At 54.1% G+C, this 18,533-nt stretch overlaps 10 non-coding genes across 10 annotated transcripts; 2 read left to right on the forward strand and 8 right to left on the reverse strand.

Moving 5' to 3' along the window:
- Window positions 1-320: 320 nt before the first annotated feature.
- On the reverse strand, window positions 321-392 carry TRNAP-AGG (transfer RNA proline (anticodon AGG)). The gene has a single exon. It is a non-coding gene; the product is annotated as a tRNA-Pro (tRNA).
- A 786-nt stretch (window positions 393-1,178) lies between these two features.
- TRNAP-UGG (transfer RNA proline (anticodon UGG)) lies at window positions 1,179-1,250 on the reverse strand. Its single transcript has one exon. It is a non-coding gene; the product is annotated as a tRNA-Pro (tRNA).
- A 904-nt stretch (window positions 1,251-2,154) lies between these two features.
- On the reverse strand, window positions 2,155-2,227 carry TRNAK-CUU (transfer RNA lysine (anticodon CUU)). Its single transcript has one exon. It is a non-coding gene; the product is annotated as a tRNA-Lys (tRNA).
- A 429-nt stretch (window positions 2,228-2,656) lies between these two features.
- Window positions 2,657-2,728, reverse strand: TRNAP-AGG (transfer RNA proline (anticodon AGG)). The gene has a single exon. It is a non-coding gene; the product is annotated as a tRNA-Pro (tRNA).
- A 786-nt stretch (window positions 2,729-3,514) lies between these two features.
- Window positions 3,515-3,586, reverse strand: TRNAP-UGG (transfer RNA proline (anticodon UGG)). The gene has a single exon. It is a non-coding gene; the product is annotated as a tRNA-Pro (tRNA).
- A 3,250-nt stretch (window positions 3,587-6,836) lies between these two features.
- TRNAK-CUU (transfer RNA lysine (anticodon CUU)) lies at window positions 6,837-6,909 on the reverse strand. The gene has a single exon. It is a non-coding gene; the product is annotated as a tRNA-Lys (tRNA).
- A 1,194-nt stretch (window positions 6,910-8,103) lies between these two features.
- On the forward strand, window positions 8,104-8,176 carry TRNAR-CCU (transfer RNA arginine (anticodon CCU)). The gene has a single exon. It is a non-coding gene; the product is annotated as a tRNA-Arg (tRNA).
- A 2,019-nt stretch (window positions 8,177-10,195) lies between these two features.
- Window positions 10,196-10,267, reverse strand: TRNAP-CGG (transfer RNA proline (anticodon CGG)). Its single transcript has one exon. It is a non-coding gene; the product is annotated as a tRNA-Pro (tRNA).
- A 1,187-nt stretch (window positions 10,268-11,454) lies between these two features.
- On the reverse strand, window positions 11,455-11,527 carry TRNAK-CUU (transfer RNA lysine (anticodon CUU)). The gene has a single exon. It is a non-coding gene; the product is annotated as a tRNA-Lys (tRNA).
- A 5,144-nt stretch (window positions 11,528-16,671) lies between these two features.
- TRNAK-CUU (transfer RNA lysine (anticodon CUU)) lies at window positions 16,672-16,744 on the forward strand. The gene has a single exon. It is a non-coding gene; the product is annotated as a tRNA-Lys (tRNA).
- The last annotated feature ends 1,789 nt before the right edge of the window (window positions 16,745-18,533 follow it).

An 18,533-nucleotide genomic window follows, 5' to 3' on the forward strand; every position in this document is an offset into this window, starting at 1 on the left:
CTGGATTTGAGGCTCGGCTGGGCTCCAGACGCAACCGCCAGCAGCACATCACCTCTCTGCACGCTGATATCCTGGCTTTCTGACCTGGGACTATGGGGCCCAGGCTTGACGGTTCAGAGACCTGCAAGCGGCGAATCACCGGTCTTGATGCAGAAGGGAACCTCTCTCCGTCTTCCGTGCCTGGAACTCGGACTGAAAAAGTAGCTTTTTGAGACACTCGTGGAGACACTTTGGCTACTGGGCCTCAATGAAAATTTTGAAACGACGACAAGGGGAGGCACAGAATGGGCCCTGAGACCCACAAGTGGGGAAGAAAAGCAGGGCTCGTCCGGGATTTGAACCCGGGACCTCTCGCACCCTAAGCGAGAATCATACCCCTAGACCAACGAGCCGTACTTATTAAGGTTTTTTGGCTCTCCTCTCTGATGCCGTGGTGTCTTGGAGCTGGACCGGCGACGCCACTAAGGTGGTGCGGAAGGGAGACCCCAAATTCAGACCCACTGGGAAGTGCGGGCTTCCAGGAATGATGAGCGCGGGGGAAACTCAGCGCTCCCGGGCCGGCAAAACGGACAGAAGCCCCTGCGCTCCGACAGCCCGGGGCCCGAGCCGCCGCCCCTCCGCCCTCGGACGACAGAGAGCCCGGGACCGGGAAGGGCGGCCGGCCTCTGTCCCCGCGCCGCTCACCGGTCACTTCGCAGGCCTCTTCGCAGCCGTGAGCGCAGGGGACCCGCTGGACAAAGCCGGCGAAGGACTCCGGGTCGCGCGGGCAGGTGGGGAGCGTTCGAGAGCGGGCTGGGGCGCGGAGGGTCCCGGAGCCGCGATCTCTGGGACGCTCGCTTTGGGGGCGGCCGAACCCCCAAGACGTGGTCCCCGGTGATCGCTCAACAAACGCCGGCGGAGTCCATCCAGGGGACACCGCCTCCGCCTCGGCCTCCCGCGCTGCTCGCGCTTCTCCCGGCTCCGCGTCCCGCTCCCGCCCCCGCAGGTCAACATCAAGACAGCGCTCTTCGGGCGCGGGGCCCCCAACCCCCGAGGCTTGACTGTGAGAGTCGCTTTGTTCTACCGACTGATCCGGCCGGGCAGCAGCGGTCCTGGCCTCAGAGGCCCTAGGCGCGCCTTGTGTCTCCCCGAAGCTTCCACCAAGTCGGTCTTCAGTCCTCCTCTTAAAGAAAAAGGACGGGCTCGTCCGGGATTTGAACCCGGGACCTCTCGCACCCAAAGCGAGAATCATACCCCTAGACCAACGAGCCGACACACACGCCTCCAGCCCCTCCCCCCGTCCCTCTGCAGGTGACTCCCGGGAAGCTCGCCGCTGTAGCTCAGTTGTCAGTGTGCGCACCTGCGAAACCCGCTCTGTGGGTTCTTGAGGTGGCGGGTTCGCAGCCGAACTCCAGTTGCAGACAAACGGTTAGATTATCTGCTCCTCTTGCGGCGGGAGCTGGAGGAAGACCCGGTAGCTGCAGCTATGCTCAGTTCTGGCCTCAAATGGAGGCAGGAGACTCGCCGCCCAGAACACCTCGCCTGCAGTCGGCCTCACGCGGGAACCGATGGGGGGGGGGGGGGGGGGGCGGAAGGGGAGGTGGGAGTGGGGGTGCCTGGGCCTCCTGAGAAATTGAGGAAAACAGATTCTGGAAGAACCCTAGATTTCTGAATCCAATTCTGCCCCCACGGAGCAGCGTTGTCTGAGCGAGAGGAGGAGGGGGAGGCGGTTTCTGGCCATGGCTCCCAGGTCCAGGGGTAGGAGGAGGGGCTCAGGTTTTTACACTTTTTTGTATTGTGATTAGGACCAGTCCTGGTGGGCTGCCGTCTATGCGGTCGCACAGAGTCGGACACGACTGAAGCGACTTAGCAGCAGCAGCAGCAGCAGTGTTCCCTGAGGAGGAAAAGCCTTGAAACCCTTAAAGTGAGTTGGTTCTTGCTTTGTCCTAACCTGCTTATTCCCTTCACCTTCCAGAAATGGGAGTCTAGCTGTCCCGAATAGAGGCCCAACCGCTACAAAGAGCAGACAACTCCGAGGGCAGGACCCAGGCTGGCTTCCTAAGGTGTGTATGTCTGCACCCAGTGCCTCCAACAGGGCAGTTTTAAATAGGGAATGGACAGCTGCGAGTAGACCAACCCACGTGAGGCAAAAATTCAAATAGGCAGCAAAATCTACGCCCAGCGTGGGGCTCGAACCCACGACCCTGAGATTAAGAGTCTCATGCTCTACCGACTGAGCTAGCCGGGCAACTGCACAGACTCCTCTGCGGACACGTGTCGGAACTTGATGGCTGTGGACCCCCCCAAATGACAGGATGGGGCAAGTCCCGGGGTCGGCGGGAACATGGGGTGACTGGATCTGAGGTTCGGCTGGGCTCCAGACGCAAACGCCAGCAGCGCATCACCTCTCTGCACGCCGATATCCTGGCCTTCTGACCTGGGACTGTGGGGCCCAGGCTTGACGGTTCAGAGACCTGCAAGCGGCGTACCACCGACTCCTGATGCAGAAGAAGGGAACCTCTCTCCGTCTTCCGTGCCTGGAACTCGGACTGAAAAAGTAGCTTTTTGAGACACTCGTGGAGACACTTTGGCCACTGGGCCTCAATGAAAATTTTGAAACGACGACAAGGGGAGGCACAGAATGGGCCCTGAGACCCACAAGTGGGGAAGAAAAGCAGGGCTCGTCCGGGATTTGAACCCGGGACCTCTCGCACCCTAAGCGAGAATCATACCCCTAGACCAACGAGCCGTACTTATTAAGGTTTTTTGGCTCTCCTCTCTGATGCCGTGGTGTCTTGGAGCTGGACCGGCGACGCCACTAAGGTGGTGCGGAAGGGAGACCCCAAATTCAGACCCACTGGGAAGTGCGGGCTTCCAGGAATGATGAGCGCGGGGGAAACTCAGCGCTCCCGGGCCGGCAAAACGGACAGAAGCCCCTGCGCTCCGACAGCCCGGGGCCCGCGCCGCCGCCCCTCCGCCCTCGGACGACAGAGAGCCCGGGACCGGGAAGGGCGGCCGGCCTCTGTCCCCGCGCCGCTCACCGGTCACTTCGCAGGCCTCTTCGCAGCCGTGAGCGCAGGGGACCCGCTGGACAAAGCCGGCGAAGGACTCCGGGTCGCGCGGGCAGGTGGGGAGCGTTCGAGAGCGGGCTGGGGCGCGGAGGGTCCCGGAGCCGCGATCTCTGGGACGCTCGCTTTGGGGGCGGCCGAACCCCCAAGACGTGGTCCCCGGTGATCGCTCAACAAACGCCGGCGGAGTCCATCCAGGGGACACCGCCTCCGCCTCGGCCTCCCGCGCTGCTCGCGCTTCTCCCGGCTCCGCGCCCCGCTCCCGCCCCCGCAGGTCAACATCAAGACAGCGCTCTTCGGGCGCGGGGCCCCCAACCCCCGAGGCTTGACTGTGAGAGTCGCTTTGTTCTACCGACTGATCCGGCCGGGCAGCAGCGGTCCTGGCCTCAGAGGCCCTAGGCGCGCCTTGTGTCTCCCCGAAGCTTCCACCAAGTCGGTCTTCAGTCCTCCTCTTAAAGAAAAAGGACGGGCTCGTCCGGGATTTGAACCCGGGACCTCTCGCACCCAAAGCGAGAATCATACCCCTAGACCAACGAGCCGACACACACGCCTCCAGCCCCTCCCCCCGTCCCTCTGCAGGTGACTCCCGGGAAGCTCGCCGCTGTAGCTCAGTTGTCAGTGTGCGCACCTGCGAAACCCGCTCTGTGGGTTCTTGAGGTGGCGGGTTCGCAGCCGAACTCCGGCTTCAGACGGACGGTTAGCTCACTGGCTCCTCCTGCTGTGGGAGATGAAGGGAGACTGGGAAGCTGCCGCTCTCCACTCTTGGGAGGTCCCTGAAGACCCCCTCCCACCTGGCCTCAAGTGGCTGCTGTTGACTCCAGCCCTGCACCTCGCCCGCAGGCGGCTCTCTCCAGGACCTGTCCGGGGTGCCTGGGCCTGAGGCAAAGCAGACTCTGCAACTACTGGAACAACCGTTTATCCCTCTTTGATTGACACCTGAACCAAAACTCCCCCAAACAGAGCACTATTTCTGAGCAAGAAGAGGAAGAGGAGGAGTTTCCCTGGGAAGGCTCACTGGTTCAGTGCTGAGTGAAAGTCGCTCAGTCCTGTCCGACTCTTTATGACCCCATCGACTATACAGTCCGTGGAATTCTCCAGGCCAGAATAGTGCATCCACAAGCCATTCCCTTTTCCAAGGGATCTTCCCAACCCAGGGTAACGAACCCAGGTCTCCTGCATAGCAGGCGGATTCTTTACCGGCTGAGCCACTGGGAGGCTCCGTTAGGAGCAAAAGGGTCAAATTCCCGGGACAGCCTAGGTCTTCACACTTTTTAATTTGGGGAGCTTGCAGCCTTAACGGGCATTAGTTCTGGCCTTGTCCTAAACTCCTTACTCCCCTCGCCTTCCAAAAATGGGAGTCTACAAGCCCCCACGAGAGGCCCAAACGCTCAAAGGAGAGGACGACAGAGAGGGCAGGTCCCAGCATAGACGCCTATGGTGATCAGGAATTTATGTGTTTCAGCTCACTGAGCCTCTAACAGGGCAGTTTTTAGTCAAGAGTGGACAGCTGGGAGTAGAAAACTAGCTCACGTGGGACAGAAATCCACAATAGACAGCAAAAAAAAAAAAAGGCAGCCAAAAAGTCCCCGAAGGTTGGGCTCAAACCCACGACGACCCTGAGATTAAGCTAGCCGGGCAGCTGCACTTTGCTACCTGCTCCAAATTTCCGAAGGTGACTGGCTATGGACCACTCCAAATGACAGGAGAGGGCAGGCTTGGGGTCAGCGGGGACATGGAGTCCTCTCCGGGCATTCTCAGTATCTAGACTGCCTAGAATCTGTGGTGTTCTCAGGCTTGGGAGGACTGTGCGGGGCTGGGGTGGGGCTTGGTACTGACGGAGGGTGGGACGGTTGGCTGGTGGCTCAGTGGCTGCCAGAAGCCCTGCGGCAAGGACAGAACTCAGGTCAGACCCGAGGGGGATGATCTCACGACATGTAGACGGACACTCGGCCCCAAATGAGGATGGGCCCACCTACTTGCTGTCGCCAAATATCTGTTAAAGCCACGTCTCGGCTCAGGATGATGCCAGGGTCTGCTTCAGATCATGGGTATTTTCAGCTGCACCCGTGGCCCTCAACCCGAACCACCAAAGTCAGGTGCAGCCTGAGATCCCGGATGTTGCCTGGTACTGAGTTGAATTCGATCTTTCTCTGGGCTTTGACACAGCCTTAGGCCCACATGTTGACTCCAGTCCCCACTATGAGGCCAGGGGACGTGAGTATGTCAGCTTGAGGTGGCGCCAGGAATATGAGGACACAGTTCCTGCCTCAGGGTGATGGAAAGCAGGCCTGAGCCGTGGGTTCCTTCTGCCAAAATATTTTGCTGAGCCCCGACTGACTCTGAGTCCGGTCGGATCACTGATGGGAACCCTCAGGATCCAGAGCTAGAGGCTGCCATCTGGGACAAGACTCTTCAGGTTTCTGCCCAAAGTGGGGCGGAAGAGTGTGAGGTACAGGGGCAAGAGTGGGCCCAGGGAGATGGGAGGGGCCCTAGGGAGAAAACCGGTGCTTCCAGCAGCCCAGAGTTGCCTGGCTCAGGGAGGTGGCCTGGGGTGGGCAGACAGGATGGAAGCTCAGGCAAGAGTTAGTTCTGCAGTCTTGAGACACTGTTCTAAATTACTTACCAAAAAATCAAGTAACTTAATATCCCAAATAAATCTTTGAGGCATGAGCTGCTATTATCCCCACTCTACAGATGAGGCCCTTAGAGGCCCTTGAGAGTCCAGGCTTGGTGGGTCCAGATCTCTGAAGTCCAGATGGGGACTAGAGGAGCCTGATCCTATAGCCCTCTCCCAACCCTAAAAGAATTGCCCAGGATTTGTATCCTGGACCACTCACACCTAGAGGGAGGCGCAAAATCCCAGATCACCAGTCACTTGGCTGAGGAAATTTCTTAGATCTCCGCAAGGTTACTCGAGTGCTCCTGAAACTAAGGTTCAGGGACAGAGTCTGTGCAGGGAAGCATGGATGTGTGGGTCAGGGACATAGACCAGTCCACAGTGTCCCAAAGTGACACCCAGGGCAAGGGGGGAGAGCAGGGCTTGGACCTCAGGACTCCCTGTCACTACTTACTTCCTCCTGTCTCAATCCCTTTGCTCTCCATCATAAAGTAAAAGCACCTGGAATCACAGTCTGTCATTCCAGGCACACCACAAAAATGCACTGAGGGCAAGGGAAGGGCTTGTCCAGGATTTGAATCCGCCTGTAGAGAGGGGTAGGATGTGAGTCTCACTTGGTGTGAGGGCACCAGGGGCCCTGTGGACCCACCCAAAGCCAGCTGAAGAGTATAACCAAGGCTCAGAGACCCCAGTCTGTCAGGGAGCAGAACCGACACGATAGCAATAGGGTAGGGACCCCTCCAGGCCTGGCTCTGTCTTTTCTTGTTTAAGACACACCCTCCCTGCTCCCTCCGCCCAAAATGTCTTCTGAGGGGAGAATCACACCCCAAATCGGTGTCCTTTCTTCCTCCTCATAGGATAAGGTGCCTAGGACTTTGTGTTTGTTTTCTCAGAAAAGTGAAAGTCGCTTAGTCCTGTCTGACTCTTTGCGACCCTCCATGGACTATACAGTCCTTGGAATTCTCCGGCAAGAATACTGGGGCCATAAACTCTTCCCTTCTCCAGGGGATCTTCCCAACCCAGGGATAGAACTCAGCTCTACCTACATTGCAGGTGGATTCTTTACCAGCTGTGCCAGCAGGGAAGCCCTTTCTCAGGAAGATCTCTCCAAAGCGGATTCGGAGTTATTGAAAAGCCTATGCAAGTGACAGGGGCCCCCAAAATAGGAAACCCGCCCAACGTGGGGCTCGAACCCACGACCCTGAGATTAAGAGTCTCATGCTCTACCGACTGAGCTAGCCGGGCATTGCAGGGGAAGGCGGAGCCCAGGTGACTGGCGGGCTACTCCTACCCCGCCTTTTCTTCCCATTTTCTACTTCCCGCCGGAGGTTACAGGCGCTGAATCGCGGAGCTGCTGTCTTCCACTCGTGGCCCACGTTCTAGGTCTGCAGAGGAAAGTCAGGTCCCCAGTCCCTCGCTCTAGCGAGTGGCCCACTCGCTGGAGCCTCCACAGCAGACAAACCTGGTCCCTTTTGCTCCGGTAGGGGCGATTTGTGGTCTGGGGTCGCAGAGTCCGCAGCCTGGACGCCCGGAGTGCGAGAAGCTGCGACCTCCTGTCTTCCTTAGCATCATCCCAGATCGGGTCCCGGGTTCGAGCCCCAAGGGCGTCGTCGTGGGACAAGGTGCCGCGCGCGGCTCGGAGGACGAGTGTGGAGGTTCTGAACTCCCTCATCTCCTTCCCCAACTCGGTCCTTGTCCACAGGTCCCTTCCGGGTCCCATTGTCCCCCTGAGTCTCCAGGTGAGACGAGCAGAGGGTGAGGGACACTTCTTCCAGCAGGAAAAGTCTGTAGCCACCGCCTTCCCAGTGCTGGGCACTAAAAAGGGGGAGAGGTGATGGATCCCCTCCTCCTGGAGCTTTCCCGGCTTGCCCCTCCTGAAAGCGACAGCGTCTGGAAACTCAGGGATGCCCAAGACTGTCGTGAAGGGCCGGTCGCCCCCAAGGCCAGCACCGTATCCTTAAACCAAAGAGCCAGAACGAAGATGACGCATTCTGGTTCTTGGTCGCCCTGACCCCGCCCTTCCTCTCCTCCCCCCGTCCCCCACCCCACCCCCCCACCCCCCCCACCGCAACTAGGGCAGAGGCGGGATGCCCTGCTCCGAGAGAGGGAACCTGGGGCAAGTTTCGGTGCCAATATCCCGAAGGGGATGGTGAGGTTATGCTTGATGTTCTAGGGTCCGGGGTTCGGCGATACTCACTCAGGGCGGCTTCCACCCCCACCCCCACCTCCACCTCGACTTCCTCCTCCATCCCCACCAGGCGCGGGGGGACTTGGGCAACCCTGGGACCCTAGGGTACCGGGCACAAAGGTGCCTATATCCCAAGCCTGTGCTTGTCCCTAAACAAAGGAAGCAGCGCAGCAAAATACTGGAACAGAAGTCTCGTGCTTCAAATGTAGAAGGGGCGGGTCCTGGACAGGAAGAGAGCGCCTAGGGAGCACGCCCCGGTGGCCTAATGGAGAAGGCACTGGCCTCCTAAGCCAGGGATTGTGGGTTCGAGTCCCACCCGGGGTAATCGGTCACATTTTGGCATCTGTATGTTGGGGTGGCTTCTGTCAGCAAAAACTGTTGTCAACCACATCCCTGAGAGCTGCGCCTTTTAGGACGCCCAAAGTTGGAGGACGGATGTTTCTTTCCACCGGTGAAAGTGAGGAAGGAAGGGAGCTGGCTAGAGGGTAAGGGACACGTCACAGAGGAGCAAGATCTTTAACGTTCTGATATGTCTTTAAACTATCTAGAATGTTTACATTTAAAAATCAATGCACTTTTTATAGAATGAAAAAGACTATATGATCATCTCAATACATGCAGTAAAGGCACTTGATAAGTCCAACCTCCATTCCTGATTTTAAAAACTCTCAGCAAACTGGTGTTTGAGGGGTAGAAGGAAGAGATAACAGAGCCATGAGAAAAATGTTGAGGTTGATGAATTTGTTCATTATTTTGACTCTGGTGATGGTTTGGGAGTACACAAAGATCAAAATGTATGAAATTGTGTACTTTAAATGTGTTACACTCTATTATATCAAAACTTTAAAAAATTGAAGTATAATTGATGTACAATATTTTATGTTACAGGTGTACAATATAGTGATTCACAATTTTAAAGATTATACTTCATTCATAATTACTAGAAAAATTGACTTTATTCCCAGTGTTGTACAGTATATCATTGTAGCTTATTTTGTACATAATAGTTTCTACCTATTAATCCCTTACCCCATGTGCCCCTTTCCCTGTTCCATCTCCCCACTGGTAGACACTGGCTTTTTCTCTAAATATCTGGGAGTCTGAATAAAGCTTTTTTCTTTTTTTCTTTTTTAATGACCACAAATTATTTGACACTCTTTGCAGTGAGGAGTGGGGGTCTTTGGACTGACCCCACTTGAACCTCAGTGGACTGTGGCTGTGACCTCTTCATATAATAATGTAGGGCTGAAGTAACACTGTAGAACCTTCAAGGTTGGATTCTAATCATCTGCAGCTTCCATCTTGTCCAGTAGAACACATACATGGGGTTCCAAGTTGCCAGGTAAGAAATTCAATCAGCTAAACTAAAAGTTAAGCATTGCTTAACAATACTTAACATATTGCATAACAATATGAAGGAAATGGCAACCCACTCTAGTACTCTTGCCTGGAAAATTCCACGAATGAAGGAGCCTGGTAGGCTATGGTTCATGGGGTCGCAAAGAATTGGAAGCAACTGAGCTACTTCACTTTCTTTTTTTCTATAGTTCCTTTTGGAGAAGGAAATGGCAACCGACTTCAGTGTTCTTGCTTGGAGAATCCCATGGATGGAGGGGCCTGGTGGGCTACAGTATATCGGGTTGCAAAGAGTCGAACACCACCAAGCAACTAACACACACACACACACACACACACACACACACACACACACACACACACATGTATAAGCCTTCCTTCCAACGGTGAATGTATGTAGTGGAAGAATTTTGAATTCTGGAACAAAAGAAGAATGCCTTCTATCAAATTCCTATTTAACATCTTATTAGACGTCAGATCTTAGCTACTCTATTGGGGATCAACCGGAGACTCCAGCAATGAAAACGGCGAATCTTGATTAACCACTGGACCACCAAGGAATTCCCACAGATTTTTAAAATAGTAACAAAAAGGTAAAATTAAGTGTAGTATATTTTAACTAAATCAATATATATCTAAAGTATCATTTCAACAAATTATCAGACCGCTTACTTTGGATGGAGTCTTCAAAAGCCAATGTGTATTTTTACACCTTTACCAGCGCATCTCGGACCAGCCGGAAGAAAATCGTGTCCAGTCGGGAAAGAGCTGCGTGCGGGGAAGGAAGAATGGATCAGAGCTGTGCGTGGGAGCAGGGACCGTGAGGTCAGGTTCCCGGGCTCGGGCTCCGGAGAGGAATGTGAGCCGGGGTCAGCATCAACAAGGAGGGGCCTGAAGTGGAGCGCAGAACGCGTGGCCGGTAAGTCTCTAGGTTCGCTATCGATCCTCCGGGCTCTAAAACAGTGGGTAAACCGGAAAGGATCACTTGGGCTCGTCCGGGATTTGAACCCGGGACCTCTCGCACCCGAAGCGAGAATCATACCCCTAGACCAACGAGCCTCCCCTGCAAGGTCCCTCTCAACCCTTCCTTTACAACTATTCCCATCCTTGCGCGAGTCAGGTTTATTCCGAAGTAGACTGGCAGAGGGGCACTTGGATTCGGGCGGGGAGACCCAAGAAACCCAGGCCAGCAGGGGCAGAAAGAGAGGTCCCCTAAGCCAGGATCAGGAAGGGTTGATTCCTGGACCACAGTGGGATTGATCCCCGCCCTAGGGGAGTGAGCAGCAGAAACATGGGGGCGGGGGGTCGGGGACCAGAGGCTTCGATGAGCGGGAAGGCATCTTACAGGACGAGCACCGGCAGTCCAGAGGACTCCGAGCCTCAGGCTGACAGCGTGGGGCTGTGGATTGTGGCTTCGGAGCAGGCAGGCACAGGGGACTGGCATCAAACAGGCGCCGATCCCCTAAGGTGGGGCCTGTGTCCTAGAACCTACGGAGGAGGAGGATCAGGGGAAGGAGGTGACCGCTCCGCCTTATGCGCCTGGCCCCAGGGCTGCCAGCCTGTGCGCCCGGAAAAGTGTGGCGGATCCCCCTGTTGATCCCCAAAGCCCCACAGGGTGGGAGAGGACCACCTTGGGAGCCTCCTGTGGTTCTGGGCAAATCCCTTCCATGGGAAAAGTAAGGCAGGGTGGGATCAACAGTGGCTGGCTTATTTGAACAGTTCAGTGGGTTTTAGGTTGTGGGGGCTGGGTGATCAAGCCCTGGGTGATTGGGGCCAGGGGAAATATTGGCTTGGTGTGTGAAAGTTAGATTAAGAGATAACTCAGTGTGTGGACTAGAAATTTGTTGGTTTGCAAACTGTTTACTTCCTCTAGGAATTAGCTGGCCCTGGGGTTGGGAGTCTGTCCCCAGCCAGCAGTCACCTCCAAAAGATCAAACCATCAAAAAATGAAGATCTTCCCTGTCTCCTTCTTTATGAAAGTTCCATGCTTTCTCCGTGACCCTAGGTCATCGTTGTTGCTTAGCTGCTCAGTCGTGTGGGAAAAGACTCTGGACTGTAGCGGGCCAGGCGCCTTCGGCCATGGGTTTCCTAGGCAAGAATATTGGAGTGAGTTGCCATTTCCTTTTCCTAGGTCGAGGTCTTGAAATTTGGTCCCAGGGTCTTGTGATTGGTGTGGCTAGGATTCTGTGAATGCTTGCTTGTTGCATAAGACTCGGAACTCTCCTAACGCAGCTTAACAAAATCTGCACCCAGCATGGGGCTCGAACCCACGACCCTGAGATTAAGAGTCTCATGCTCTACCGACTGAGCTAGCCGGGCACCTCTTTCATCTTTTTTCTTTGAAGGAACCACCCCTGTCCGTAGATCCCTGCTGTGCACAGCTTGGCCCCTTCCAGTTTACTTGAGAAACTGCCAAGGAGCCTCAGGTTTGAAGACTGCGAGGGGTCAGGACGGCCTTGACTGAAATACAGAGACTTGCCTAGGGTTCCGAGGGAAGGGGGAAAGGGGAGGCTGACCCAGACGGACAGATGGAGGCCAGATGGGTGCGTGCAGTGCTGGGAAGTCAGTGCCTGGGCCCCTGAAGCCCTATTCACAGTCCCCGGACCCCGCACGCAGGAGGCAGCCCCATGAAACTGCCTCCTTGCTTCCCAGATATGGAATCAGAACCCAAGTTTCCCCGACCATTTCTCCTCCCATGGGGTGGGAAGATCAGGACCCTCTTGCAGACAGAGGACAGGGTCCTGAAGATTAGGCTCACTAGAGATGGGTAGCACAAGGCGTTCTTATCTACGGTGGTCTTGGGGTGAGTCCCCAGGGCCTGCAAGAGCTCTTGAGGACGAATCTGGGCCCTGTGACCCCCGCCCCCAATTCACACTACCCACCCCACCCCAACCTACAACCTGCTTTAGGGTGGACAGTGTGGTCTGAACCGGAATGACCCAGGAGACCCGCTGCAAGCCTGGAGGGGGATCCTGGTACCCAGGGGGTGTGACGCAGTGTCCAGCCAGGGCCACCTTCTTCCTTCCTAGTCAGTTTCTGGAATAAGAAAGGGAACTGTGAGGCACCTAGAGCCACATGGGGGCTTTGGGAGCCCAGCCCAGGAGCCCCAGGGTCTGCCCTGGACCCTAGTCCCCTTTCCTGTAGGGTGAGACTTGGCGTTGATCCAAGGTCAGTGGCTGGGGCTGGTCAGTTGGTCTCGACTTTGGGTCTCACAGGGAGCCCCCATGTGGTCCCTGCAACTGGGCCTGGGCCAGAGGGAGGGCCCAGGGGCAGTGGATCCATGGAGAGGCGACCCCCCGGCCCCTGGGGCCCACAGTGTCGATCTCATTTCTCTCTGGAGAGTAAGGCAGATCCTCCAGCCACAAGCCCCCCTTCCCTCAGGGGAGGGAGGATCTGGGGGACCACCCAAACTGAGTGAGGGAGAGAGGAGGAAATGGATGATACCAAGGACAACTAGGAGCCCATATGCTGTGGCTTGCTTGTGTAGGGGCGTGATTCTTGCTTTGGGAGTGGGAGGTCCTGGGTTCAAATCCCAAATGAACCCCTGTGGTTAGCTGGTTTGGGGGGTTTTTGTTTGGTTGGTTTTTGTTTTAGGAAAATCTGTCAGTGGTCTGTGAATGGTCTTTCAGCACCACAGACACTGGCATTCCAGACCGCAGAGATGAGGGTACACGTCAGACTGTGAGGGAGAGCAGACGCCAAGGACCACCAGCCAGAGGGACTTTTCTGTTCTGAGGGTGCTTTTCTTGCTTTAGATGTGAGAGGTCCCGAATTCAACCCAAAGGGTTCTCTTCAGAACCAAGCAGGCAGGGCCTGGCTGTACTGTCTGTGTGGACCAACAGCCCTCGGTGTTAGAGCTGGCTAGGAGTGCAGGGCTGCTGGCTCAGGGTGTCACTCAGGCAGACAGGGCCCCCTGGGGTAGGGGGAAGGACTGGGCTCAAAGGGCAGCCCCTTCCATAGCGATCACCCCCACACCCAGCCCAAGGGGCCACCTGCAGGAGCTCCTTCTGATGCTGGCCACTTCTGTCCCTAAACCAGGTGACTCCTGTACTCAGGGCAACACTTCTGGCCTAGTTCTGCAGTCCCAAAACTGTGTGTGGAGGCACCTTTATGGCACTGTTAATTTTCCAGGGATGTTTAAAGTTTTGAGAGAAAGAGCAATAGTCAATATCCATCAGACACCATTCTATGTGAACCACTGGTTCGAGGCAGTTCAGTTTCAAGTTTTATGATGATATATATATATATATATATATATATATATATATACACACACACACATGCTGCTACTGCTAAGTCGCTTCAGTCGTGTCCGACTCTGTGCAACCCCATAGACAGCAACTCACCAGGCTCCCCCATCCCTGGGATTCTCCAGGCAAGAACACTGGAGTAAGTTGCCATTTCCTTCTCCAATGCATGAAAGTGAAAAGTAAAAGTGAAGTCACTGAGTTGTGTCCAACTCTCAGTGACCCCATGGACTGCAGCCTACCAGGCTCCTCCGTCCATGGGATTTTCCAGGCAAGAGTACTAGAGTGGGGTGCCATTGCCTTCTCCAAATATAATAACTGGCCAATATTAAAAGATATGTATATAAAACATGTGTGTGTACACACATATTTTATGAAAATGAGATTATACTAATTTCTAATAAGATTCTTTTGCCACTTCTGAATCTTGAACACATAACTGCTGCATAAAAAGAACTAAAAAGTAAATAAATAATTATCACTAGATCATAAAGGATAAAGCCAAGATTAGAACCAAGGTATGTAATTCCAAAGCTCATGCCTTTTCCACTACATAGTGCTGTCTCAGCTTCCTCAAATATAAAATGGATTTGCCCATTATATAAAGGTGGGTAATGTAAGCATGGAATGAAATAATGAGTGAGAAAACACCTTAAAACTATAAAACATTGTTAAAGAAACATAGGGGACTATTAATCATTTCCCTCACCTGAAATATAAGCAGAACTTACTATAATGTTTTGGTGCTGAACTGTCATGCCACACAGTGTCAATTAAGGTTTGCACTTCTACAGACAATATGGGGGATAATCTCAAAGTCCTTTATAATCAGAACTGAACTTAAAAACATTTTAGGAAGCCCTTCAAGCAATCCTGAAACCTAAAAAATATACACCATTCTAACTGATCTAAGACCATATAATTAGATTTACATTATAAAACTGTATATAACATCAAAAGTACTCTGAATTAAGCATCATTATTTGAATTGCATATACGTGAGACTTTTTAAAACATAGTGACCATTTGGAAAGCTATGTTTTTTCTTGAAATAGGTATCTTGAAGGAAGTCCAAACTGTTTTTAAAGTAAACCTATATCCAATGTACCCCATTAACAGTGAAACCAAAATTTTAAAACAAAAACAAGGTATGACTTCAGTGTATAAGCCATTTTTTCTTTCTCTGCAAAACCTAAGCCTATTTAATATTTAATATCAGATCAATATGTGTGAACTAGAAAAATAAGGTTGCTGGAGTATACACTTCTGAAAGGATGGAGGGAAAAGGAAATAAACGCTGTTAGTTGTTAAGACTAATACTCCTACCCAAGGTAAAGTTCTTTCTTCTAATCCACACTTCCCATTTGCTTTCTCCCTGCCCCATATTTCAATTCACAGCAACTACTTCTAAGAAATATACATTAGCAATCCCATGTTTTTAACTGTTAAGAGAAGGAAAATTCTTTTAACACGCTGTAGCATACTGAAAGCTACAAGAGAGAGCAAACATTTTCAAAACATTTTCAAAATGACTTGACTAACAAGTAGAATTCAAATTAGATCTTTTAACTATGCTGCAGTTCAAATATCATATATATATATATTTTTGTAAAGTTAGGTTTTCTGTGGCTTCTGTGGAAAAAGCAAGCACTGCTGGAAAATCAAGGTGAGTGGGAACTGAGAGTGGTGGTGTTCAATCTGATTCTGAGGTTGGAGAAGCTATACAGGACCCATCAAGTGCACACACTCCACTAGAAAATAATGATGATTGTTTAAAAGGAACATAAAAATAGTATTAATAGTATTCTTCTCAAAAAGGCACTGTGCTAGGTTGAATGGTGTCCTAACACTCATGGTCATCCAGAATCTCAGAAGGTAGGGTGCCTGCACAGTAGTATATTTATTAGATGCTACATATATATCTCCAGAATCAAACATATATAGAGCATCATAAAACTTGAAGCTGAACTGCCTTAAACAAGTGGGCTTGTCCAGGATTTGGACCCAGGACCTCTTGCACCCAAAGCAAGAATCATACCCCTAGACCAACAAGCCATCATAACCTTACTGACTGTCCTTGGTGTCATCCATTTCCTCCTCTCTCCTCTCCCTCACTCAGTTTGGGTGGTCCCCCAGATCCTCCCTCCCCTGAGGGAAGGGGGGCTTGTGGCTGGAGGATCTGCCTTACTCTCCAGAGAGAAATGAGATCGACACTGTGGGCCCCAGGGGCCGGGGGGTCGCCTCTCCACGGATCCACTGCCCCTGGGCCCTCCCTCTGGCCCAGGCCCAGTCGCAGGGACCACATGGGGGCTCCCTGTGAGACCCAAAGTCGAGACCAACTGACCAGCCCCAGCCACTGACCTTGGATCAACGCCAAGTCTCACCCTACAGGAAGGGGGACTAGGGTCCAGGGCAGACCCTGGGGCTCCTGGGCTGGGCTCCCAAAGCCCCCATGTGGCTCTAGGTGCCTCACAGTTCCCTTTCTTATTCCAGAAACTGACTAGGAAGGAAGAAGGTGGCCCTGGCTGGACACTGCGTCACACCCCCTGGGTACCGGGTTTCCTCTCCCAGGCTTGTAGCAGGTCCCCTGGGTCGTTCTGGATAACTCAGGCGGCCCGCCTAAAGCAGGGAGGGGTAGGGTTGGGGGTGGCAAGGTTGAGTGGTGAGTATTCGGGGCAGGGGTCAAGGGGACCAAAGTTTGGCCCTAGGAGCTCTCGCAGGCCCTGAGGACTCACCCCCAGACCACTGTAGAAAAGAACGCCTTGTGCCACCTGTCTTGGTGACCTTGCCCTCCCGTCTGCAAGAGGGTCCTAATTTCCCCCTCGCCCTCACGGGAGGGAGGGACGGTTGGGGGAAGCTTGGGTTCTAATCCCATATCTGGAAAGCAAGAAGACAGTTTCGTGGGGCTGCCTCCTGCGTGCGGGGTCCTGGGACGTGCATGGGATTCAGTGGCCTAGGCACCGGTCTCTCAGCGGGGCGCGCTCCGGGGCCTCCATATGCCTGTCCGTCTGGGTCAGCCTCCGCCCCCTATCCCGCCCCTCCCCGCCCCGCTAAGCAAGTCTCTGAATTACGGTCAAGGCTGTGCCGCCCCCTCGCAGCCTTCAAACCTGAGACTCCCTGGCAGTTTTTCGAGGAGACTGGGAGAAGTCAAGCTGTTCACAGCAGGGACCTATGGACAGGGATCGATCTGTTAAGAAGAGACAGGGTAAACAAGCAGCCCGGCTAGCTCAGTCGGCAGAGCATGAGACTCTTAATCTCAGGGTCGTGGGTTCGAGCCCCACGTTGGGCGCAGCTTTTGTTAAGCTGGTAAGGGAATTCAGATTCTTCCGTGTGGAGCAAGCATTCACAGAATCCTAGCCACACCTGTCTGCAGATGGGGCTACTGCCTGCCAAAGCAGGAGACAGAGAGACGCAGTTTCCATCCCTGTGTCAGGAGGATCCTCTGAGTGGCAACCCACTCCAGTATTCTTGCCGAGAAAATCCCACGGACAAAGGACCCTGGCGAGATACAGCCCATAGGGTCGCGAAGAGTCAGACACGACTGAGACGATTTAGCACGCACACACACAAGTTGCCCAGATTGTGGTAATTTGTTAGGGCAACCACAGCTGACTAACACTGGTCCTGAAGGTAAGCCTTTTTCCCCCCGCCCATAAAGCTACTAAGGTTATATGGACCTAACTATTCTGTACCCCAGACCGTTCTTTCTTTTCACCTAAGAACACCAGGAGAAATTCCTGAGACTAAGTGTGCCTTAGTCTGGCCGGAGCAGCAGCCTGGGTCCTAGGAACTCGAGTTCCAAGGGTCCGGGGGAGCGGCAGGGGCAGCCTCGCTGATGTCACTCCAAGAAAAGCCTGGGTTCCCACCAAAAAAGAAAGCAAATCTGCTCCGGCCAAACACCCAGCCTGCCCTTTTAGAAGGCTAGACCCTTGAAAGAAAACAAGAAAATCCGCTGATGGAAATTGTATCCCGTCCTCCTCGCTTTCCCCCAAATCCGGAAGCCAAACGCCCCGTGTCCATGTCCTTTTTACTGGGGAGAGTGGAGCAAAGTTGAGAGCCCCCACCCCCCCGCCCCCGCCGTCTCCGCCAAATAAGAGACCACCTATTGCCGGTGCCGGGGGTGAGGGGCGGGTTGGGGAGGGAAGTTCTGAGCAGCCCCTTCTCAGGCACGCGGGGAGCCCTGCTTCGGAGGAGCCTCCTAATGGGGCTCCCCAAACCTCGGTGCCTGGAACTGGCCGGAGCGCTCCGGGCCCGGAGAGTTGCCCTCCATCCCCGCCCTCCCCACCCCCGCCGCTGGCACCCACACCCCGGTCGGCGGGGGCCCTGGGGTTCCTGGAGTCCGGGGTTCTATGAGCCCCTAGTCAAGTGCAGCGACGCCGGTCTCTCGGGGTTTACTAAACCCAAGATCCAGGGGCTAGGCATCTTCTCGGGCCAGGTATTCAAAAGCTAGCTGGAGGGCCGAAGGTCTGAACCGTCTCGCTCAAGGTGGAGACGGAAGTCTGCGGCTGAAATGGGTGACAATCCAGGGAACCGATCAGGTTGATGGCAACGTAGGTCCCCTGGCTGCCTGTATCGCTAAAAACCTCTGGAAATGGTTAATTCTTAGTATTTTCCACCCGTGCGGCCTCTTCATCATCCAAAAGCACCCACCCAACTTGGGGCTCGAACCCACGACCCTGAGGTTAAGAGTCCCATGCTCTACCGACTGAGCTAGGCGAGCTTAAATGGGGTCGTCTTTGACTCCGCGCAGCTGAGTCCCAAAGGCGGGTCGTGCAAAAAAAAGAAGAAAAAAAAAATCGTCACAGGTGTGGGTGTCCCGAAGCCTGCCCTCTGGGCATTCAGGTGGTTGGCACAGTCCCTGGATGTCCAGCCGGGCATCGTCCCCCTCCCCGCGCCCTCCGCCGCCTCTCCCCGCTACCCCCTTTCTCATGCAGTTGTCGGCAGACAGGGATTCTTTCTCTTACTGTTGAAGTGGAATTTTTGGCCTGGGGCCATTAGCCACAGCCCTGGGTCAGGGTCTGTCAGGGTGGTCCTCGGGGGTTGAGGGTGGGGGCAAGGAACAGCCCCTCTCCTGGGTC

This window comes from Budorcas taxicolor, chromosome 2, assembly GCF_023091745.1.
Source record: "Budorcas taxicolor isolate Tak-1 chromosome 2, Takin1.1, whole genome shotgun sequence".
Lineage (NCBI taxonomy): Eukaryota > Metazoa > Chordata > Mammalia > Artiodactyla > Bovidae > Budorcas > Budorcas taxicolor.